Source organism: Antechinus flavipes, chromosome 3, assembly GCF_016432865.1.
Source record: "Antechinus flavipes isolate AdamAnt ecotype Samford, QLD, Australia chromosome 3, AdamAnt_v2, whole genome shotgun sequence".
Taxonomy (NCBI): domain Eukaryota; kingdom Metazoa; phylum Chordata; class Mammalia; order Dasyuromorphia; family Dasyuridae; genus Antechinus; species Antechinus flavipes.
This window is the reverse complement of record NC_067400.1, coordinates 576,410,394-576,433,272: the sequence shown is the minus strand read 5'-3', so window position 1 is coordinate 576,433,272 and position 22,879 is coordinate 576,410,394. Positions and strand designations below refer to the sequence as shown.

Below are 22,879 nucleotides of genomic sequence, written 5' to 3'. Positions count from 1 at the left end.
GAATCATCCTCAGGCCCCGGAAGGCGCCCTCCAGGCCCCAAAGCCACAGGTAATGGGGGACACCGAGTTCAGAGATCCGGATGCTTGCCCGGAGCCCCCTAGGCCCTGTCTCGGGCGGGATGAACCCCCCGCTTTCCTGACTCCCAGAGCCGGGACGCGCTCTCCCTCGCCATCCCTGGGACTCCCCGCTCCCCGGCCTAGGCCCGGCTCCCCTCGGAGGGAGAGCAGAGGGGTCGGACTTCCCAGCAGGGAAAGGCTCCCCCAGGTACCTCCCCAGGAGCAGGGGCCTCCGAGAACGCCCCGTGTGTCTGAGTCCGAAAGCACCCAGCCCGGGTCTCGGAGCCCACCAGCGGGGCCTGGCTCTGGGGCCCGGCGCGCTCCCTGCCCCTCCCTGGCTCGGGTCTGGGTAGCGGCCCGCGGGGGAGAAAAGGCTCACCTTCTGTGCTGCCGGGGCTCTGACAATGGAATTTTCTGTTGGAGAGAAAGGAAGGAAACACCCTGAGTTCCCCGCGCCCCCACCCCCACCGAATCCGAGCGCCTCCGCTCCCCACCTCCCTTAATGTTCCCTGCTTCCATCTCCCCCTCCCCCCAGATATCCAACTGACCTGAAAGAGCAATTATGCCCTGGAGTGAAGAGAGTGGAGAGTGATGGATTCTCTGCGTGTGAGTTGTGTGTCTCGCCACCTCGGAGGGGGAGCTCCCGGCGAGGGCCCCAGGCCAGGGGACGGACGGCACCTGGCAGAGCGGGAGCCCTCAGCGGCCGGGGTCCCCAGGAGCCCTCTCCCCCCGAGGGAGCGGGGACCCGAGGCTCCCTCTCGCCCAGACCGCCCACCTAGGGGGCTGACGGGGATGCAGGGGACGGGGACAGGATAATGGAAACCTCCCGTAACACAAACACTTCCCTTTGTTTCTGTCTCGGGCCTCCCTCCCGCGCCCTCCCCACCGCAATACCCGGCTTCTCGGGAGGCTGCTGCCAAATCCGGGAACCAGCAGCTCGGCTGCCCTGACTTAGGGGGTGTCATCCCTGTCTGCAGCCCCGTCCCTGGCTAACAAAGGGCCCGGGCCCAGATAGTGGGGAGGAAGGGGCTGAAGGAGGCCGGGAGAGCTGGCCGGGGGGGGGGGAGGGGGGGCAGGAGGGTGGCACTTGGCCCGAGCTCTGGATGTGCTCAGTTGGAGGGAATTCCAAGCATGGAGAGAGGAGCCTCCTGCTCGCTCTGCCTCTGATCCCAGCCCCGCTCCCGGCTCCCAGCCCAGCGCTTGGCCCTGACACAGACCCCAAATCCCTGCTCCTGGCCCTCAGTCCCCCCTCCCCTCCCCCCGGCCCAGTGCGTTTGGAACAATGAGCTGAGGGAAGGGACGGGAAGGGGGGAGCGAGGAGAAAACCTTCCAGTTTCTTCTATAATTTACAGTGGAGGCTGTGCTCCAGGTCCATGGGAAGAGAAGCCTCTTCACTCATGAGCGAGGGAGGACTTTGGTGGGTCCACGCACAGACCAAGAAGGAAAGCGGGCCTGAAGCCAGGTCCCCGGGGCTCACAGGGGGGCTGGGGAGACGGTGCTCCCTGTCCGGGGCTCTGGGAGGGGGGCTGCCCAAAGCCTCTGTTTGGTCACACGGGGACATCAGTCTGGGGCAGTATGTCTGTCTTCGGAGCCCTTCCACCGCCTCTCCCCTGAGCATTTGGGCAGCATTTGGGGGTTTGCTGAACGCCTTCTAAATATGATCTCATCGCTCCTCACCAGGGCCCCGGGAGGGAGGGGCTTCATAGATGAAGTGATTTGGGGGGCAGGAGGGGTCACCCCAAAAGCTGGGCCTGGACTCGTAACTTCCCTGACTCAAGGGCCATAGCTGCAGCTCCCCAGGTGACAGGAGCACCGAGGGGGATCTTTGCAGCCCCTATGGGACTCTGCTCAGAGGCTGCAACCTGTTCTTCCTGGTGCCCAGAGAGCCTCTCCCATCTCCTCGGAGCCAGCTGCGGCCACCCCAGCTCCCTCCGGGCCCCTCCCGCTCCGGCCCCGCCCTCCTCTCAGCTCCAGATCCCCCTGAAACCCGGCTCCAGCCCCACCCTCCGGCCTTCCTTGTCTAATGGGCTTCCTGCCTCCTGACCCGTCCAAGCCCCTCCCAGCTGGTCCCCTGGCTCCCTGCAGAGCCTCCCTGGCTCCCCTGGGCCCAGAGCTGCCCATCTCCCCCTCGCTGCTGCCCCACCCTCTCCCCCAGCCCCTAGCCCCCTGGGGCCACCCATCCGGATGTGTGTCTGTCACTCACCACTAGGTGTCCCCGCTGAGCTACAGATGCCCCTCTGAGGGCTTGGCTCAGTCACCCAGTGGGAGCCGCCAGGGCCACCCCCTCCCACTTTGTGGCACCCCCCTCCCCAGCCACACAGAGCTCCTCTTGTGTTTCCTTTCTTGGCTCAGCCCCCCCTTCCATCACCTTCCTGCTCAGTATGTGTGTGGGGGGGGCACCTGGCAGGCTGGGCCCTGCCTGTCCTTGCCCCCTTCCATCCAGTCCTGGGGGGGGGTCCTTACTTTCTCAGGGCTGGCTCCCTTCCCCTCCTCTCACATAAAAGGGAGAGGGGGTGGTTCTCTCCTGTGACTCTGGGCACAGGGACCCTCTCAAGCTCCCTGCCAAGGGCCCCCCTCAAACCCTCCCCCTCCCCCTCCTGCTGATGGGGCCCAGGCCCACTGCCAAGCCTCTGTTCCACAGAAGAGCCCCCTTGGTGCTGGGAGGGGCCAGGTATGCTGGGCCCTGGGGCTGGCATCAGCTTTCCATGGGGGGTCACCTTGGCCTGGGCTCCTCCCCCCTCCATCCGAGGGTCCAACATGACCAAGAGCTTCCCAGTAGCCCGCCTGCTTTGGGCCTTCCCAGACTCCTTCCCTGGCCTCTGACAGCCTGACTGTTCTCCCCATTCCTCCCTCCCATCTCTTCATCCATCCCCTCCTTCCCCCTTTCCTCCTTCACCCTCTGGCCTTCTGGGAGAGATCCCAGGCCCCTCATGCGCATTTCTCCCACCCATCTTCCTCACAGACAGTGTGCAGTGTCTCCTTCCTGGCTCCCTCGCACATGTCCATCTCCCCCGGCCCCCAAGCCCCTGGCCCTGACTGTAGCCCCACTTTGGAGGGCGGGCAGCGGCTCCCATGGCAAGCTGCATGCAGCAGGAAGTGACTTTAGCTATTTGGCCACAAGGCTGGGCACTGCTGTGCTGGGAGCTGGTGCAGACGCCCCAGCCCGGCCCGTAGGGACACCGGCCCACATCTGAGCCCGCTGCCCCACAGACACGGATGTCCCACCTGGCCAGGGCTGGCCGCCTTCAGCCTCCTTCCCTCCCAGCCCCGGCCTGCTTAAGGGTGCGGGCACAGCGGGCACCCCTGAGCCAGGGTGGGCAGCTATGGGGCAGGGCTGGCTGCTGACCCCAAGCCATCATAGACAGAGCAGGAAGATGGTTCCCTGGGTACTAGGGCTCCCCAGGGTTTGCCACCTGCTGATGCTATCCCCCCAGACCCTTCCCTGGGGCGGGAGGTGGTGGGGTCTGAGAGACAGACATCTAAGAGATTTTTTCCTCACAGACTAGACATTGGGCAACCCCCCCCAATCTCCCTCTGCTGAGCTAAAAACCTCCCCAAACCCCTCAAGTATCAATCACTCCCCCTCTGTGAGATTCCCCAGGAAATTTTAAAGCCACTGTAAGTCACTCGGTCTGGGGGTCCCAGCTCCACTCGGGCCGCGGCCCTCCCCTCTGGGAGGGGGAACAAAGATGGCAGAAGAAAGGAGATAACAGCTAGTGACTGAGGCAGCAGCAGAGGAGGGAGAGAAGGGGCTGGGGCAGCAGGAGAGCGGGGCCCAGGAAGGAGGGAGCCGGGCCCAGGAAGGAGAGAGCCGGGCCCAGGTAGGAGGGAGCCGGGCCCAGGAAGGAGGGAGCCGGGCCCAGGAAGGAGGGAGCCGGGCCCAGGAAGGAGGGAGCCGGGCCCAGGTAGGAGGGAGCCGGGCCCAGGAAGGAGGGAGCCGGGCCCAGGAAAGAGGGAGCCGGGCCCAGCTAGGAGGGAGCCGGGCCCAGGTAGGAGGGAGCCGGGCCCAGGTAGGAGGGAGCCGGGCCCAGGTAGGAGGGAGCCGGGCCCAGGTAGGAGGGAGCCGGGCCCAGGAAGGAGGGAGCCGGGCCCAGCTAGGAGGGAGCCGGGCCCAGCTAGGAGGGAGCCGGGCCCAGGAAGGAGGGAGCCGGGCCCCGGAAGGAGGGAGCCGGGCCCAGGTAGGAGGGAGCCGGGCCCAGGAAGGAGGGAGCCGGGCCCAGGAAGGAGGGAGCCGGGCCCAGGTAGGAGGGAGCAGGGATGAGAGGCAGACAAAAGGCTGGCACAGAGCTTCCTATTCATGGTTACCTGAGCAGGCTGCTGGGCAGTCCCGGCTCAGCAGGAAGCCCCCGTCACCGACGCTGTCCCCGGGGTGTTCACCAATGCCCGCCCTGCGTCGCCCCCGGCCCGGGGCCCCTCAGGTGCTTTGCGATGGACTCCGGTTGCTAGTCTCCAGGCCACCGGGTTGGTGGTCAGACAAACTCCCATCTGTAAAATTAAGCACAAGGCCCCCCCAGCCATGAACACAGGGAACAGACGTGTGGGGGGAAGGGCGGGAGCCAGCCCAGATCCGGGGGATGGGAGCCAGGGGGGTGCAGGCCGTTCTCTACAGGAGAGGGCCGAGAGCCGCGCAGGGGAGAGGCTGTTTACGCCAGAGGTACACCTGGCCCGGGGCCCACTGTGCGAGGCTGGCCCGCAAACCTCAGCTGCCTGCTTCCCCGGGGGCCGGGAGCCAGAGATGGGAGACGGGGGAGAGGAGGGGAGCACAAGCACGGGGGGAGTGTGTTCCAGGCCCGGCCGGGTGTGCGCAGGTATGAGCGCGTGCACCGCACACAGAGCACAGCCGCCGCCCTCACACCTCCCTTGCACTGGCCCTCAGTGTCTCACTGGGGTTTCTGCCCCTTTGATTTTTGTTTTGTTTTGTTTTTAACAGTTGACCAGAGAGAAGGGGAAGATTGTACCTGAGTGAGGCTCGGGGGCACACCCCTGTGCAAGGGGGAGGGGGTCCTTAGCTGGGAGGGAGCACCCCTTGGTCCCCCTCCCCCCTTCTCTCTGTCCCAGTCCCAGCACTGCCCCCTCCTCCTAGGCCTGCCTAGACTCCTGGGCCCTGCAGGGCACAGCTTCAGCTCCGGGGCTGGGCCCCCAGTTCAGGGCCACCATCCCCCCCCCGGCTGTCACGTCTGTGAGCGTGAGTGCGTGTAGCTGCGTGGCAGAGGGCTGGGAAGTGTGCACGAGCACTCCCACTCCCGCGTGTCTCACTCTGGGGGAGCCTGGTGCCTTGTGCCAGGCTCCATGTGTGTATGCCCGCTGGGGGCTGTTCCCTGGTTCTGGGGGCCGGGCCAGCTCCATCTACAGCCCCCATCCCCCCCGCCCCAGTGCCCCTTGGTCAGTGTGCCCCCAGTCCCTATGCCCCCCGGTCCCTGTGCCCCCCGGTCCCTGTGCCTCCTGGTCCCTGTGCCCCCCGGTCCCTGTGCCCCCCAGTCCCTGTGCCCCCCGGTCCCTGTGCCCCCCGGTCCCTGTGCCCCCCAGTCCCTGTGCCCCCCGGTCCCTGTGCCCTGGCCCATGTGGGTGAGGGTGGTGGGGCCTGGCGGGTGTCCCGGTGTGAGAGAGTCTGCGCGGGGCTGGGGCCTTTGTGTGTGCCGGGGAGTGGGCCTGTGGCTCCCTCTCCATCTCCTGTGCTCTGTAGGATCTAACGACTTCCCAAGCCTGGATTAGTGACAATTTATCCACCAGGCAGAGGAGAATTCCAACCTGCCAGTTACTCCCTCCCTCCCCTCCCCCACTTTGGTCTCCTGCACAGAAATGCAGTCCTGCATCCTCTGGCCCCTGGCGCTGCCGGAGAACCGGGGACCCCCTCCCGGGCCTGCTGCCTCCCCCTCCCACCAGCCCTTTGGGGGGGCTGCAAAGCCTGGGTGGGCCCCAGCTCTGGAAAGAGGAGGCGCCCAGACTCCAAGTCCCTCCAGGCTCCCCCCACCCCCGCAGCAAGCCTGCTTCTGCTCTCCTTGCTCTCCCCCCCCCCCCATTCTAAGGGAGGATTGAGAAACAAGCCTGGAGATGGAGGGGGCGGGGGATGCTCCCCATCATCCCTCCACCTGCCGACCCAAGCTGGGCAGCAAAGCGGGCTGGTTCTGGGGGGATGGGCCCCTGCCCATGTGGGGGGAGGGCCTCCCCACTCTCAGTCCCCTCAGCCTCTCCTGACCCCTCCCTCCTCTCCCTCCCACTCAGCACCTGTCCCCCAAGGATCGCTAAGGACTTTCATCTGTGCAGTCTGGCAAGACCATTCTCCTGGACGGCCCCATCTGCCCCCCCCCACTAATGGATCCCCCCCACTGTGTGTGGGGGCGGGGTGGGATTTCTCTGAGAGGAAAGGGCCTGGAGAGGGGGCACGAGGCAGGGGAGCCAGGGGTGACTGGGGGGGCTGTGGTTCACTTTCCCCAGCATGCTCAGCCTCAGGCCCCATCACATGTTTTCCATTAGCCGGCTCCGGCCTCCTTGCTTGGGGGGTGTTGGTCCAGAGGCTTTTCTGCTCACAGACAAGAGCCCGGACCACACAAGAGAAAAGCAGAGATGCATCAGGCACCAGAGACGGCCGGGTCAGGGAGACGGAGGGCCAGAGGGGCCGAGGCAGAAGGGCCGGAGGCTCGCCCAGAGACGTGGAGAGAGACAAAGGCGGGAGAGATAAAGAGACGGAGATGGGGGGCACGGGTAGCAGGGGATGGGGAAGGACAAAGGGAGAGAGGGAGAGACAGACCCACAGAAGGAGAGACGAGATGAAAGAGGAGGGAAGGATGAAAGATGGGGGGAGGAGAGAGGAGGAGATGTGCCGGGCTGCGGGCAGCGGCCGCGGGGCGCAGGGGGGCAGGGATGAGCCGAGGCGTGGGGAGGGGGAGCAGCTCGGCCCTCGCGCCTCCCACCTCCTGACCCCTCAAGCCTCGGAAAGATAACAGGCCCGAATACTGCTGACTTGCGGTTCAGAAATCCAATATCCTCAACGGTGAACTAATCGACTACCTGAGCCCCTGGCCTGCTCGCCCCGATTAATCCTGCTGCTTTACCGGCTTAATTAGTTTAACAGTTTCGGGGGCAAAGAAGCAGAGAACATAGGCTCTCCTTCCTGGCCTGCAAGGACGACATCTCCTCTCAGGCCTGGCAGAGACCTCCCCCCACCTGAGCTGCCAATTCCCCCTCCCAAACCCCCCTGGCCTTGCCAGGACTCATCATCCCGACACCCCTAATCCTGATCCAAGGACCCCTCAATCCTGAGTCCCTCAGGTTCTTCAGCCTCCCCTGGACCACAGGGTCTCAGTGCTCCCTCCTACCCTCCCATGACTGCAGAACCTCCTCTGGTCCTGAGCCCCCAAATCTTACAGGGACCGGTCCACCCTCCCTACCGCTGCTAGGGCACCCTGACTTCTACGTGTTCCACACTTGGACTACACCCCCAATCCTGGTCTGCTTGGAACCCCACCCCGTTCCTCCTCCAAAGCTTTGGGGCTCTGTGGGCCAGAGGGGGCCGGGGAGATCCCAGCCTTACCCACCCACTCACACACCCTCACCCAACGTGTCAGAGAAAGAAGGGCACCCAGGTTATGGCGCCGGGCACGGCGCGCCAGGCCGAGAGCCGGACACCCGAGAGCCACACAAAATCCCCAGTGACACTCCGTCCATCACCACCCCAAGTGCTGGGCAGGTGCGTGCACTCACCCCCCCCCCAAGAATGTAACAACCACACGCAGCTGCCGTTACCCCGACCCCCAGGCAGGGGGCGCACAACTGCCCCCCATGGGGAGATACACAACTGCCCCCCACGGGGGAGATACACAACTGCCCCCCAGGCAGGAGAGATACACAACTGCCCCCCATGGGGAGATACACAACTGCCCCCCAGGCAGGAGAGATACACAACTGCCCCCCACGCGGAGATATACAACTGCCCCCCAGGCAGGGGAGGCGCACAGCTGCCTCCTTCCTGTCCCAAAATCAGGGGCAAGTAGACTACAACTGTCATAATTCCACCCTAACAACGTCAGGCAGGTTGCTGATTGCCCCCAAATAAGAACCCAAGCATGCTCTCTCTCCTCCAGGCAGAGAAGGGGAGACTAGTGGGGCAGAAAGTTGCATACGCTGAGTATTCAGTCACTGCGGACACTTAATTGTTCCCCTTGATCACAGAATTGGTTTCAATCTGGAAGAAGGGGCCAGACTGTTTTGTTTTGTTTTGTCTTTTTAATAAACGACGGATTCAAAGACAGAAAACCTCAATAATTTTTTCTAAGATTTAGAAACCTGGTGACATGTTCCTCATTCCCAGAGCCGGATGGGCTCCTCTCCCCCTTCCTCCTCTGCTCCGTCAGCCCAGGCATACCTGACCCAAACAAACATCCCCTTATTCCTTCCAGACGGTTACCGTAGCAACAGCCCTTCTCCCTTTATACCCCAACCACAGGGCGGGCCGCGAGATCCCGGGGAGGGAGGTCAGAGCCCGGCCCGGACCACCTGTTGCCCAGGCCCTGGCACTATGGCCCCGGAGAACACAAGCACCGCGCCCCGGGCCAAGTTTGGTGGGAGGCGGGCTCAGCGAGAAATGCTCTGGGCCAGAGCTCCCGCCCCGTCCTCTCCAGGGAGAGCCGGGCATTTGGGGGCTGAGAGTGGGTGTCCGGCCGCCCCCCCTTCTCCTCCCGGAGCCCGAGCAGACACGGATCCCTTCCAGTCCTCCTGCTGCCTCCCTGGGTCTCCAGTGAGGGCTGTAGCTAATGTGCTCCCCCTTCCCTCCCCAGCCTGCATTTCTCCAGGGCACTCGGCCCCCTAACCCCGCTTGCTGCGGCCCTCCTCGGGAAACAAACATTCTCTCCCTCCCTTCATTTCGCTTGCAATAACTCTTAATTTCACCCTCCCTCTTCTGCCCTGTTATTTATTATTTAATTCAGTTGGAGCGTCTGGGGGACCCGATGGCAGCAATGGAGAAAGTGTTGGGAAGGATTCTGGCAGTGGGGCAAGAATAAACAGGACCTGGGGGATGGTCTGGGTCTGTCTGTCCCTGTCCTGGGGGTGGAGGTGGGGAGGGGAGGAGTCAGAGAGGAAACAGGGGAGCACCCCGGTGCCCAACCCTCCCCCACCAGGGCTGGGCCACAGTCTGAGGGCAGGCCTGTGTGGCAGGAAGCGGAGGGCCAAGGAGACTCCCCCAGCTCCCCAATTTCAACTCCCAGGGCTAGGCTACGGGAGAGGGAGGGAGGGAGGCCAGATGAGTCACTTAGGGGAAAAGGCTGAGTCTACAGTGGTCAGAGGTTGGTGTGAAAGGCAGGGAGCCAAGATGCAATGGGTTCTAGGCCCGGCCCGTTCTGGGCCCTGCTGTGTGACTCTGGAAAACACATGCAACCGTTCTGGAGCTATTTCCAGTTGACACTATACGCTTTCAGTATAAGGTCGGAGGGAAAATCAGAGAGAAATTGTTCCTATTCCAATGTTCTTTTAAGGTTTTTAGGGGATCACACTGAGGGCCACAGCACAGGATTAGCATAAAAGGCACCAGGTTGGGGTCAAGAAGGCCTGGTTTCCACCTTGCCTGAACGATCACGGGCAATTCAAGGGCTTCTTCTATTAGAAAATAAAACTCTTGATGACATCTACCTCACAGGTAGCTCTTTGCAAACTTTATGATTATCCCTACTTTCCTGAGAAAAACCCAGCTCCACCAGGCTCAGAAGGGAACTGACCTGTCTAGAATAAAGCTGGGAAACAGCACAACGAGTCCTTTGACTGGAACAAAATTCTCTCTACTTTATTAGAACTGAGAATCTCCAGACCCATCTGATCAGCTGACAGAGGGGGGAAACTGAGGACCCACACTCAGACAATTAGTACAGAGAACTGGGATTCTGTCTCAGAAGTCCAAGACTCCTTCCATGATAATTCGGGAGCATCCCTTGGCCTTGTGGACCTCAGAAGGGCAGGGCGTTCAATACTGATGGGCACAAGCCCCAAATTACAGTAGAGAAGAACAATGATGACTAAGGTACTCTCTGATTCTCCCCTTCAACCTGATGGAGGGGAAAGAATGGGTGGGGGAAAAGGTCTGACTCTTCCCTCTGAGTGGTTTTTGTGGGGGGAAAGGTTCTCCCCCCTTCCCTCCTCATGAAAGGAAATGGCACTCAGGCAGCTGAGAATCACACAAGACATAGGCTGTTTGGGCTGGGTGGACCCTTAGAACACAGGATGTCAGAGCTGGGGGGGGGCCCTTAGAACCCAGGAGGTCAGAGCTGGGAGGGCCCTTAGAACCCAGGAGGTCAGAGCTGAGAGGGCCCTTAGAACCCAGGATGTCAGAGCTGGGAGGGCTCTTAAAACATGGGATGTCAGAGCTGGGGGGCCCTTAGAACCCAGGATGTCATAGCTGGGAGGGCTCTTAAAACATGGGATGTCAGAGCTGGGGGGCCCTTAGGACACAGGATGTCAGAGCTGGGAGGGCCCTTAGGACACAGGATGTCAGAGCTGGGAGGGCCCTTAGAACCCAGGAGGTCAGAGCTGGGAGGGCCCTTAGAACCCAGGAGGTCAGAGCTGGGAGGGCCTTAGAACAGAGGATGTCAGAGCTAGGAAGGCCTTAGAACCCAGGAGGTCAGAGCTGGGAGGGCCTTAGAACAGAGGATGTCAGAGCTGGGAGGGCCCTTAGAACCCAGGAGGTCAGAGCTGGGAGGGCCCTGAGAACCCAGGATGTCAGAGCTGGGAGGGCCCTTAGAGCTCAGGAGGTCAGAAGTTGGAAGACTATAGTCTAGAGGTGGAAGGGGTCTTAGAGACCCATTTCTTAACCTGGAGTCCAGGAACTTAAAACAATTTTTTTTTTTTGATAACTATTTCTAGAGTTAGTTTCCCTTGTCATACATTTTACTTCATGTATTTTAAAGAGGGCTGGAGTTTTACCAGTTGGCCAAAGGCTCCACACAAAAAAAGTCAAGAACCAGTGCTCTCACCCACCCCCTCTCTTTTCTCGATATGAGAACCAATGCCCAGAGCAATCAGGTGGCACCATAGGTCAATCCTTCCACCTCCATTTATTAAGTGCCTACTGTGTGTCAGGCACTGAGTTAAGCATGGGGGAGACAGAAAGAGGCAAAAAGTATCCCTGCCCTCAAGGAGCTTACAATCTGCTGGGAAAGGCACCATGCAAACATTGTATACAAAGCGTACAACCTATAGGATAAACAGAACGTATTTAATGGGAGGGAAGCACTGGAATTGAGGGGCTGGGGAAGGCTCCCTGCAGAAGAGGATTTTAGCTGGGATTTCAAGGACGCCGGGAGGCCAGCAGTCAAAGGAGAGGATGAGGGTGGTGTTTGTGGGAGAACCAGGAGGACAGTGGCCCTGGAACAAAGCAATACCTAGCCGGGACAAAGACCGTAAAGGCAGAGGAGGCGAAAAGGCTTTTCCGTGTCTGACCTCGGCGGGAATGGGGAAGCTGCAGGGGCAGCTGAGGATGGACAGAGGGAAGCCCTTAGTTCAGGAGTCTTACTAGCTGTGTGTCCCTGGGGGCTACCTCATTGCTCAGAGCCTCAGCTTCTCCCTCTGTGAAATGGGGATGAAGGCAGAGGCTGCTTCCCGGCAATGATCCCCGCCCACAGAGCACTCGATCTGCGTGATAACTGTCAGGGCTGTTCTTCTGTGACTCATCCAAGGCCATACAGACAAGAGGCAGCACCAGCCGGGCTCCCTCCAACGTGCCACGGGACTGCACCCGCCGGACCCCCACATTTTGCCCGTCTGAAGCTCGCGACCACACAGCTCCGCCCCGGCAGCAGCTGCGGACGGGCCATTCCAGAGAGCGGGAATAATGGGGCTCTGACCGGGCCGCGAGAGGGGGGGTCGGGCTCCCCATCCCTGCTCCTGGGTTCCCCTGGCCCGGGCTCCTCACCGGGACGCCTCCCTAGGAGGGGCTGGGGGCTTCTGGGGGGCTCACAAAACCCAGTGACAGATGGCCTGCTGAGGCAGCAGCGCTCCGGCCGGCTGGCATGCTCAGCGCTCGCTCCCGCACAGGGAAGCGGGCTAATTTTAGCTGCGGCCTCAGTGCCAGCTTTGTTCCCCCGCCCGCAGAGAAATGGGGGTGTGTGTTGGGGGCGCCAGGCTCCCCATCCCAGAATGCACTGCAGCGTGCCTGGGGAGTAGCAAAGGACACCCCCTCTCCCCCATCCGGACAGCCCCCCCGCCCCCGGCTGTCCAGAGGACTATACCAAGAAACTGGTCAAAGGAAGGTGCGTGGGGGGAGCAGAGCCGGGCGCCCCGCGAGCAGGACGAGATGGGGTGCGGAGAGGAAACGCGGTGGGCCGGGACACTGGGCCCAGTCAGCCGAGGCCTCCCCATCCCCCCGCTCCGGCCCTCCGGGGGCGGGCCGGGCCCTCCCTTGGCCTGTGGGAGAGACCAGCTGTCCAGAGCCACAAACCTGGCCGTGGGGGCCCAAACAAAGTGCTGAGGAGTCAGTGCTTGCCCAGCCCCTCCCTGAGGCCTGGCCTGGGACCCTGTTGCCCTGGCAACCCAGAGACTGTTGCCTCGGAAGGGCCACGAGGGCTGGGAGGGCCTGGACGGGAGCCTGTCTCTCTGGGGGAAGGCGGGAGGGAACGGGGAAGGGACCATGCTTGCCGCCCCCAGCCAGAGGGGGCGACATCACAAAACCCCAGGCCCAGAGGCCCCCTGGGAGGGGGAAGGGCGTGGGCCTGCAGGTCAGACCAGGCTGGGGGTTTTCTCTCCGGGCCTCAAGCCCCCTCCCCAGGTTAGGCTTCCCAGAATCCCAGGCCGGCTCCTGACCCAGGCTCTCCCCTCATCTCCTTGTGAAGAAACCTTGTCTGGTCCAGGCAGAGCTTGGTCAGATTTGGGAAAGGGGGCAAATTCAGGGGTCTGTGGTGCCCATGAAGGGGGGTCCTCACTCGTGGGCTACTCCCAGTGAGCTCTCCTGAAGCTCCACTTTTGTGAGCCAGAGATCCCCCGGGCCCTGGGCCCGGCGCAGAAGTCAGGGAGGAGGAGGAGGAGGAACGGACCTATTGTGCAGATGGGAACAATGAGGCTCTGGAGAGCCGGCCAAGGACCAGGGCGGTAGAAGCTGGGGGCAGCGAGTCTCCCGGGCTCCATTGTCAAGTTAGAACCCAAGGGCTTTCTCCCTACCAGGGACCCTGCGGGGAGCAGGCAAGACAAAGGAGGGTGAAACAAAGCTTGCCCTGAAGGAGTTTACAGTCTAAGAGGGGGCTCGGCAGCACAGGGGGCTCACAGTGTGGATGGATGGCAGCCAGGGGGGCAGGGCAGCAGCAGGGCTTGTTCTCAACCGCCCGGCTCCCAGCTTGGGGGGAGGGAGGGGCAATTCAGCTAAACTCAGTTAGTGAGCCAAAAGGCGGGAACCTGAGACCAGAAGGTGCAAGGGTCCAGGCGGGTCCAGAGCCCTCCGCCCCGCTTCCCAGCTACCCTCCTGCCTCCAGCAGCTGCCTCACAGGGCCTCCTCCTGCTCAGTGCTGGGGCCCGCTCCCTGGGCACGGGGCCTATGCTGCCCCCTGGGGGGAGGGGCTGGCACGCAGGGCTCCCTGACAGGGAGGGAAGAACAGTGGCTAAAGCGCTGAACCCCTGGCCACCCCAAGGGCACATCAAGATACCATGGCCTCCCAAAGCCCAAGGCCTGCCCTGCTTTCCAGGTACCACAAAGGAGGAGCCAGAGGCCCCTGAAGAGAAGGTGGTGATGGGGACAGGTGGGAACCAGACGCAATCTCAGACTTCCAGAGCTGGGAGGGCCCTTAGAACCCAGGAGGTCAGAGCTGGGAGGGCCTTAGAACCCAGGAGATCAGAGCTGGGAGGGCCCTTAGAACCCAGGAGGTCAGAGCTGGGAGGGCCCTTAGAACCCAGGAGATCAGAGCTGGGAGGAGCCTTAGAACCCAGAATGTTAGAGCTGGGAGGGCCCTTAGAACCCAGGATTCAGAGCTGGGAGGGCCCTTAGAACTCAGGAGGTCAGAGCTGGGAGGGCCCTTAGAACCCAGGAGGTCAGAGCTGGGAGGGCCCTTAGAACCCAGGAGGTCAGAGCTGGGAGGGCCCTTAGAACCCAGGATTCAGAGCTGGGAGGGCCCTTAGAACCCAGGATGTCAGAGCTGGGAGGGCCCTTAGAACCCAGGAGGTCAGAGCTGGGAGGGCCCTTAGAACCCAGGATTCAGAGCTGGGAGGGCCCTTAGAACTCAGGAGGTCAGAGCTGGGAGGGCCCTTAGAACCCAGGAGGTCAGAGCTGGGAGGGCCCTTAGAACCCAGGATGTCAGAGCTGGGAGGAGCCTTAGAACCCGGGATGTCAGAGCTGGGAGGAGCCTTAGAACCCAGAATGTTAGAGCTGGGAGGGCCCTTAGAACCCAGGATTCAGAGCTGGGAGGGCCCTTAGAACTCAGGAGGTCAGAGCTGGGAGGGCCCTTAGAACCCAGGAGGTCAGAGCTGGGAGGGCCCTTAGAACCCAGAAGGTCAGAGCTGGGAGGGCCCTTAGAACCCAGGATGTCAGAGCTGGGAGGAGCCTTAGAACACAGGATGTCAGGGCTGGGAGAGCCCTTAGAACTCAGGAGGTCAGAGCTGGGAGGGCCCTTAGAACCTGGGATGTCAGAGCTGGGAGGAGCCTTAGAACACAGGATGTCAGGGCTGGGAGAGCCCTTAGAACTCAGGAGGTCAGAGCTGGGAGGGCCCTTAGAACCCAGGAGGTCAGAGCTGGGAGGAGCCTTAGAACCCAGGAGGTCAGAGCTGGGAGGGCCCTTAGAACCCAGGAGGTCAGAGCTGGGAGGAGCCTTAGAACCCAGGAGGTCAGAGCTGGGAGGAGCCTTAGAACCCAGGAGGTCAGAGCTGGGAGGGCCCTTAGAACCCAGGAGATCAGAGCTGGGAGGGCCCTTAGAACACAGGATGTCAGGGCTGGGAGGGCTCTTAGAACCCAGAATGTTAGAGCTGGGAGGGCCCTTAGAACCCAGGAGATCAGAGCTGGGAGGGCCCTTAGAACACAGGATGTCAGGGCTGGGAGAGCCCTTAGAACTCAGGAGGTCAGAGCTGGGAGGAGCCTTAGAACACAGGATGTCAGGGCTGGGAGAGCCCTTAGAACTCAGGAGGTCAGAGCTGGGAGGGCCCTTAGAACCCAGGAGGTCAGAGCTGGGAGGGCCCTTAGAACCCGGGATGTCAGAGCTGGGAGGGCCCTTAGAACTCAGGAGGTCAGAGACTTTAGAAGCCATCTAGTTTCAACATCTTCATTTAATAGAAGGAAAACGAGACTTACAAAGAGAGGGAATATTGACTCAAGTCCCATAGTCAGTGGACAACTGGTACTAGAAGCCTAGTTTTCTGAATCCCAGTCCAGGGCTCCCACCACGAGATCACACTAGGGGAGGACCTACTACGCGCCGGGCACTATGCTAAGAAATCACAAATATTATCTCTCTTGATTATGACCCTGCTTTCCTGGTGAGAGTCAGAGGGAAGGGAGGAGCCGGCCCAGACACTGACCAGCCAGCAGCTCCCACCTACCCCGTCCTCAGCCTGGCAGAGATGCCAACAAGCTCACCCCAGAAAGGCCGCCCTCCCCCTCCCCCATCTCCTGATTTCTGCCTCAGCAGCCCCCTCCCCCTCTCCTCTCGGGCTCCTGGGCAGCTGATCTCACCCCACCCCCTCCCGGAGGCTGCAGTGGCCAAAGCAGGGACCTGAGAATGGAGGGCGGCCAAGTCCCTGCCAGGCAGAGCTGGGGGAGGGGGAGAGGTGGTGATGGAGGCTCCTGGCTCTGAAGGAGATCCACGGGGAGCAGGTAGGGAAGGAGACAGGCCTGGAGACAAGGACACAGAGAGGGGGACAGAGACCCCGAGATTCTCGGGCACAGAGACAGTCAGAGACAGAAACCGAGGCCGAGGGGCTGAGAGACAGGGAGGGAGAGACAGAGATGGCGGCGGACCCGAGGGACTGGGCCACCTGGAGCCCCAGAGACGGTCAGAGACAGCAGGGGAGACCGGGGGCTGAGAGACCGAGACAAAGGCAGTGGCTGGAGGTGGGCTGCAGGCCCTGGAGCAGAGGAGCGCTCCAGAGACAGAGACAGAGAAGATCCACTCAGACACAGGGAGACAGACTGAGAGTGTGTGAAGAGGAGGAGGAGGAGGGATGGGGGAGACAAAAAGTGACAGTGGGGGGGAGGCGGAGGAGGGGGAGTGGGAGGAGGCGGAGGCAGCGCGGAGGCGCAGGGTGGAGGCAGGAGGAGGAACAGCGAGGAAGGGGGGAGCCAGGAGTGGGGGGGCCGGCCACAAATGGAATGTGTGTCTGCACATGAGGCTCCCAGATGCGTTTGGCTCAGGTTTCACAGGGCAGTTGCTGCAGCGCTGGCGGGAGGGGCCGGGCCGGGCGCCCCCGTTCCCATGGAGGCCGGCACCTCGGGGGCACGGGTTCCTGGCACCGGGAGAGGGGGCGTGGGGTCCCCGACTGCGGGGGGAGAGGAGAACCACAGAGAGAGCGAACCCCAACCCGGAGCCTTGGCCTGGGAGGCAGGGGCATGAGGAAGGGAGGCAGCTTTCCTGGAAGGAGGGGTGAGGAGCCTCTCCCTCCCGGGCCCGCACTCCGACCCCGACGAGGCCCGGGGGAGCAGCACCCAGGCCCCCGAGCTCCCGCCCCGCCCCCAAACCCAAGTGGGGACCAGAGCACTGAGCGGATGGGCTGCGGGAGAGCTGGAGATTGTGAATTCAGATCTGTAATCCTAACACAGCACCAAGGCCTATCCGGGCTCCGGTTGCCACAGCAACAGCAGGTCAGAGGGCAGAGCGGGGCGCCCGTTCCTCTAAGTCAGAATCCCAATTGTTAAAGGCTCAGAATAAACAGCTGAACCGGTGGGGGGGGGGGGGGGGGGGGGCGGGAGGGGGAGAGGTTTGCCTGGCTCAGTGTGATGTTGTCAGGCGGCCTCACTAATTGTCTGATGGAACGTAGGGACCAGAGCGGTCTCTTAACTGCTTCAGTGCCGCTGGGTCTGCATCCCCCAACTTCCCTGCCCCCCCCGACTCCCAGGGCCCCGGGGGAAGGTCCGGGAAGCCTAGAGCAGCCTTTGGAGACTGCAGGGCCATCTGCTAAGGGTGGGCAGGGGACGTTCTCCAGCCTCCCCGGCAGTTTAGAAATCTGCTGGCCTTCCCTGGGACCGGCCCCCAACCCTCCCACCCCCGGGAGCTTCTGTTGGGCCAGAGGTGGGAAGGGAGATGGGCAGCTGGGACACCTCCTCCAGGGAGGCTTCCTCCTCCCAGCCCGGGCCTTCCCCTCCCCGGCGGTCTCTGGGTGCCGGAGCCTAGTTCTCCTCCGGGCCCGTCCGTCTGGGACCCTCCCTCCATAAGCCAAGGAGAGGGGATGGGGCCCCCCTGGAAAGGGCTCCCGCGGACGGGTGGGAGAGGCCGGCGCCCGGGACGCGGGGCCGGGAGGGACAAGGTACCCGGGAGCGCGCGCACCCGTCCTGCTCCACGACAGGCCTCCCCGGGCACGTGGGCATCCCCAGGAGGCCGTGCGTCCAGCCCGGCCCAGCCCAGGCCGCGAGAGCACAAACGGGGACTTGTTCTCTCTCAGCATGGCTCCTGTTCTCTCACACCCACTGCCCCACTCCCAGGGCCACTTCAGCCACCTCGGAGGAGGCCTCGGCCGGGCACGCCCACTGGCACGGCCCCCCCAGGGCCCGCCCGGGCTCACCCCGAGGGCCGACAGCCCCCCAGCTCCCTCTCCGCCACCCCTCCGAGGCCCACCCCGAAGCCCCCTGAGGGCAGCCACTTCCTCTACCTGCTTCCCCGGAGTCTGGCCGGGGTGGGTCGGGCTCAATACAGACACTGACTGGTTGTGGCGATCCCGGCTCCAAGCGACTGCGCTCCTGTCACCTTCCCGCCTGACACCCCGCCTCAGGCACAGGCAAAGCTGAGCGCAGAGCCTGTCCCCCATCCCCGGAGGGACATGGTGACATGATGGACTGCCAGGGAGCCCCCCGACGCTATCCCAAGCACTGATCCCTCTGGGAGCCCCAGAAATTCTGAACCCTACAGAACCCACCCCCAATTGTCAGGTCCGGCCCGAGCCTCCTTTCTGGAAGGTAAAGGGCCCGCACCCCATGACTGCCGGGGGCTCCCAGGGTCTCAGCCCCCACACCGCCTGCGGCCTGGGAAGTGCCGTGTCCAAGGTCACACGGTCAGCCACGCGGAAAGCCCACTCGGGGCGGCTCCGGCCAGGCCCTCTGCGGCCCACGCCCCCGAGGACAGCTGAGAGCCAGGCTGGCTCCCGAGGGGCTCAGAGGGCCCTGCTCCGCGGGCCTGGAACGAGGACCTCGCCTTCTCTCCAGCAGGCTTGGCCCCCTGAAAGCTAACCTTTCCCCTTGGCTGAAGGGCACTGTCGGGAAGGAGGAGAGCCCGGCCCCTTAACCCCTTGCATCCCCGCCTGTGCACGGCCCCTCGGTGGGCCTTATTCGGCGCTCTCCCTTCCCCCCCTCGCCTCTGCCCCAGGGGCAGGTTTCCCAGGAGCCCAGAGAGAGCCTTCTGCGCCTCCCCCCTTCCCACCTCCACTGCCCTCCCCAGGATCAGATGCCTCGGCCGGAGCAGCTGAAAATGACCCGGGCTATTTTAGATTCAGGATCACATTGCAAACTCCCCCTCTGCTTGGCAGCCGCCCCACCTCCCCCCAGTCCTGCAGGGTGACCCTTCATCCCCTCGCCCTGTCTCTGTCTCTCTCCCCCAAACACACTCAGAACCCGAGGAACCGCAGAATCTCCGGGCTGGAAGAAACCTCCACACAAGAGGGGAAACTGAGGCTGCAGCCCCGGGGAGCACTGACAAGGCAGCACAGGGACGGGCGCGGGGCCTGCTCTGCTCCAAGGCGCTCCCAGCTGAGGAAACGGCTTTTTCTAGAGTTCCCAGTGTGGGAGAGTTGCCCGGAGCACCGAGGGGCTCAAGAATGACTGGCCTAGCGTCACACAGGCAGCAAGCGTTAAAAATGAGACTCGAACCCGGCTCTCCTGGCTCTCTATCCCCTACCCAGGGCCCTGAAGCAATGGCCATCCTGGCTCTGCTACTGGTACCACCAGGGGGCCCTCAGCAATTCATTTCACTTCTAAGCCTCAGTTTACTCATTTGTAAAATAAAGCTTAAGGGAAACAGCCCTGGCTTCGGAGCCCTGGGTTCAGATCCCACCTCCGTTGCTTATACCTTTTGGAGCCTGTTAGCATCTTTGGGCCTCAGGTCCCTCATCTGTGAAACTGGAAGGGCAGGACTTTGCCCTCTGACCGATGACCTCTAACCTCCCTGTTCTAAATGGCCCTGAGCAAAGCAGGACAAGACCCCTCTGCCCCCCACTGCTGTTTCCTCTCCAAAGAACCAAGCTGCTCCTCAATAGTTTTCACCCCAGCTCTGAAGCCATGGAGAGAAACACTCACCAAAAAGAAATCGGGCGTCAGGGCGAATGAAAATCGGACCCGGGCCGAAACCTCCCCTCCACCTCCCACCCAACTCCCCAAACAGTTATCCCTGCCTCGATTTTCCTGTCCTGGGGTCTGATTCTCATGTTCCCTGAGGGGCGGGCGGAGGAAGAGGGGGCTCTCTGGTGCTGCTGTATTCATTGCGACTGAGGGGGGAAATACGGGAGTGGGGATGAAAAGGAAGAATGAGGAGACTGAGGCACAAGAGAGAAGCAGCAGAGCCGCCGCGGGCTTTCCAATGTAAGGGCCACATCCCTTCTCAAGGATCCTCCTGCCCCGACTCCTTCCAGCTTCAGACCCTTCCATAACTGGCCCCCCACCAAGTCCCAATCCCCTCTGGCCCTGGGCCCGCCCCCTGGGCCCGCCCCCTGGGCAGGAATGTGACTGGTCAGGTCTCGGCTGACCACATGATGGCTACCAGGCCATTGAAGCCCTCCCCCCAGCCTAAGGGGACTCACATACCATGGGGAGGAGGGGCGGGAGGCAGAGAAGGGACTGAGGGGGGGGGGGGACAGACCTTAACTCTTTTGAGCCCAGGCTTTAGGACCTCCCAGAGCGCCCAGGGAAGGGGAAGAAGAGAGCAGTGGGAAGGTGGGTGGGTGGGGGCTGTGTGACCAGAAGTGGGATTCAGTCCCCACCAAGTCTATTACTGGCTACCAGGGGGCCACTCCGATGCAGGGCCCTGAAAGCACCCCCTCAGGCTCAGAGGCTCCCAGGCAGGCCCAGGGAGGGCTCAGACTCTCCTCCCGCCCTCAAGGAGCCCCTGGCACGAGAAATAACAGCCCCTGCCCTGCGGGCACTGCTCTGAAATCGGGTCCACCTCTGCCACGGGGTGGCTGTGTGACCTTGGGCAGCCCACTTAACTGCTCTGAACCTCCTCTTCCTCGGCCCTGCAAGACATGTGGGTGTGCCCTCGGGGAGCCTGGAGTTGGGGGCCAGGGGAGGGAGAAGCCTGCAAGAGACCCGGGGCTCCCAGAACCAGGGAGTGCCAAGTCACTGAGTGACAGGAGCTGGGTGGGGTTAGTCAGGACCAGCTTCCTGGAGGAGGTGGGGCCAGGACTCAGGTCCCGGGAATCTAGGCGAACAAACAAGAGGAACGGTTTTTGCGAGCCCGCCCCCCCTTCCCCCCAGCTCGGAACGGAATCGGGGCGGGGAAGAGCAGAGGGGGCGCCGCTGGCCCCCCCTTCCAGCTGTTTCCCTCCTCAGAGCCTCCGCCCTCCCCCTCAGTTTCCCTGGTCAGGGCCAGGAGGGGGGCAGGGGGAACAGGGTGTGCTGGGCTCCAGCTGAAAACAAGCCGAGCCGGGTTTGCAGGGAGCGGGGTAACCTTGACACAGATGCGGCAATGGCTAATGGCAGACACTCACTCTCCGCCTGTTCTGGGGGGACTGTTGCCGTTGCTAGGAGACCGGCAGCCGCGAGAATGGAAATGGGTCAGTAAACCTGTGGAGAGATAGTGTGACATCCACAGCTGTTCCAAGCCTGCGACGAAATCCCTCCTCTTCAATATTTATCACTCCCTGCCTGGCTCTCGCCTGCCTGGCAAGCCCCTTCCCCCAGATCCGCCCCCCCAGGAGAGAGGGGCTCTGGTCACCTCCTCCAGAGTGCCCCCCCAAAAAAAGCAGGATGGAACCGGTTCTGGGAAGGAACAGGAAACTGAGTCTAATCCCCCAGCAGGGAAAGGGTTAAGAGGTCAATTCACTCCTGTTCCTGACTTAGGCACCGTGGTGAAATTACTGGGGCTGCGGCAGGGCCTGAGGACGGATAAAAATAACCGGGCTGGCTGGTTCTTTCTTTCAGGGTGTACCTGCTTGGGGAGGGGGCGAGGGGCTGGGCTGGGGGCAGAGACATCGCTGCCGACAGACCCGAGGAGAGTGCGCCCCCCCAGGGAAGGGGCCGACATGGAGATCGGGAGAAAAGCCCGAACCCCCGTCCAGCCCCGGTCCCGCTCCCTCCGGGGCTAATTCCACAGGTCCGACCCTGGCCGCTCCTCTACAGCCCGCCGACATCCCCTCCGCCACAACCTGAAGGCAGAAACAGCCCGGCCCTCTCCCCGGCCTTGGGACCACCCCCTCGGAGCCCGATCTCCTCCTCCTCCAGCCCGACACCCTCCCACTCAGCCTGACACCCTTCCCCACAGCCTGACATCCTTCCCCTCACAGCCTCCCGATACAGCCTGATACCTCCCAGAGCCTTCTCCTGTTCCTTCTTCCACAAACATCTGCCCCGCGCCCCCCCATCGCTTCCTCTGTCACACAGACAACCTCACCACTATTTGCCACTCTTCTGACACATACAATTCAACTCGAACCCCCCCCCCATCCCTCCCTCAGTCTGTCACGCGAATACACCCTCCCAGAGACACCCGCTACAGTCTCACAGGCGCCTGTCTCCCTCTGACAAAGTCTGTCACACGGTCTCTCTGGTCTCTCTTTGTCTCTCTGGGGTCTCTCCCTCTCTCCATATCTTTGTCTCTCTTCCTCTGTCTCTCTCCCTCCCTCTGTCTCTGTCTCCATCTCTCTCCCTGTCTCTTTCTGCCTCCCCCCCTTTCTCTCTCCTCCCTCTCCCCTTCACACATTGACAGTCTCCCACAATGGTGTCATGAAAAGAACGTTAAATTCCAAGTCAGGGGACCTGGAATCAAATCTTGTCTCTTGTACTTAATTCTTGGCTGAACCTGAGCTTCATCTCTCTGAGCCTCAGTTGACATCTGTAAATATTGGGGGGGGGGGCTCTAGGTGATCTTCAAGGCTTCCTGTGATTCCTGAGCTATGTTTATTGTCCTTAACCCGGCCTCCCCAGAGATCTCATAGCTTCTGAAGGGAGGAACCTGGGGGGGGGGGAGAATGAAAGGGTTTATTGCTCAAAGAAGGGGGTGTGGTAGGGTGAAGGATAATACAGTAATGACTGACATTTACTACAATAATGACTGTGCTCCATGGCTGAGGCACGCCAGCTCATGGGGAACCTACCTAGCACTTGGTCTTTGGTGGGCTTAGCCAGGGCTCCAGAAGGCACCACATGGAGCACCCCCTGTAGGCAGAGTTGGGAACCCCGGGGTTCCCAGAGCCTAGAGCAAAGACACAGGGATTAATTCCTAGGAAGTCCCTGATCTGAGTGTGGGGAATTACACAGAGGAGGGCAGGAAAAAGAGACTTGCCTTTACTATTCCATCCCCAGAGCCCCCTTAGAAAAAAATTAAGTCAACAAACATTATTAGTCAAGTCAAACAACATCAGTAGTACCTACTCTTCCCCAGACTATAAAAAAACTTTCTGGCCCACCTTAAAAGTGTGCCATTTAATAAATGGAGAGGGAGGAGGCTCCAATCCCACACCCTGCCCCGCCCCAAGCCACAGACAAGTTTTCTGAGCTTTATTTACTCATCTG

At 62.0% G+C, this 22,879-nt stretch overlaps 1 protein-coding gene and 1 long non-coding RNA gene across 4 annotated transcripts in view; one reads left to right on the top strand and one right to left on the bottom strand.

The window, feature by feature from the left end:
- Positions 1-22,879, bottom strand: part of AHDC1 (AT-hook DNA binding motif containing 1) — an 86,830-nt gene that overhangs the window by 26,220 nt on the left and 37,731 nt on the right. For 2 of the 3 annotated variants that reach the window (XM_051988067.1, XM_051988070.1), the window contains 3 exons: positions 4,363-4,542; positions 606-735; positions 437-471 (listed from right to left, as the gene is read on the bottom strand). The gene's annotated coding sequence lies outside the window, so the exon portion shown is untranslated. Of the gene's footprint in view, positions 1-436; positions 472-605; positions 736-4,362; positions 4,543-20,856; positions 21,020-22,879 lie in introns of those variants that run through there. The other variant, XM_051988069.1, reaches the window with a different exon arrangement.
- LOC127555624 (uncharacterized) lies at positions 2,991-4,342 on the top strand. Its single transcript, XR_007952248.1, has 3 exons — positions 2,991-3,878; positions 3,921-3,962; positions 4,026-4,342. It is a non-coding gene; the product is annotated as an uncharacterized LOC127555624 (long non-coding RNA).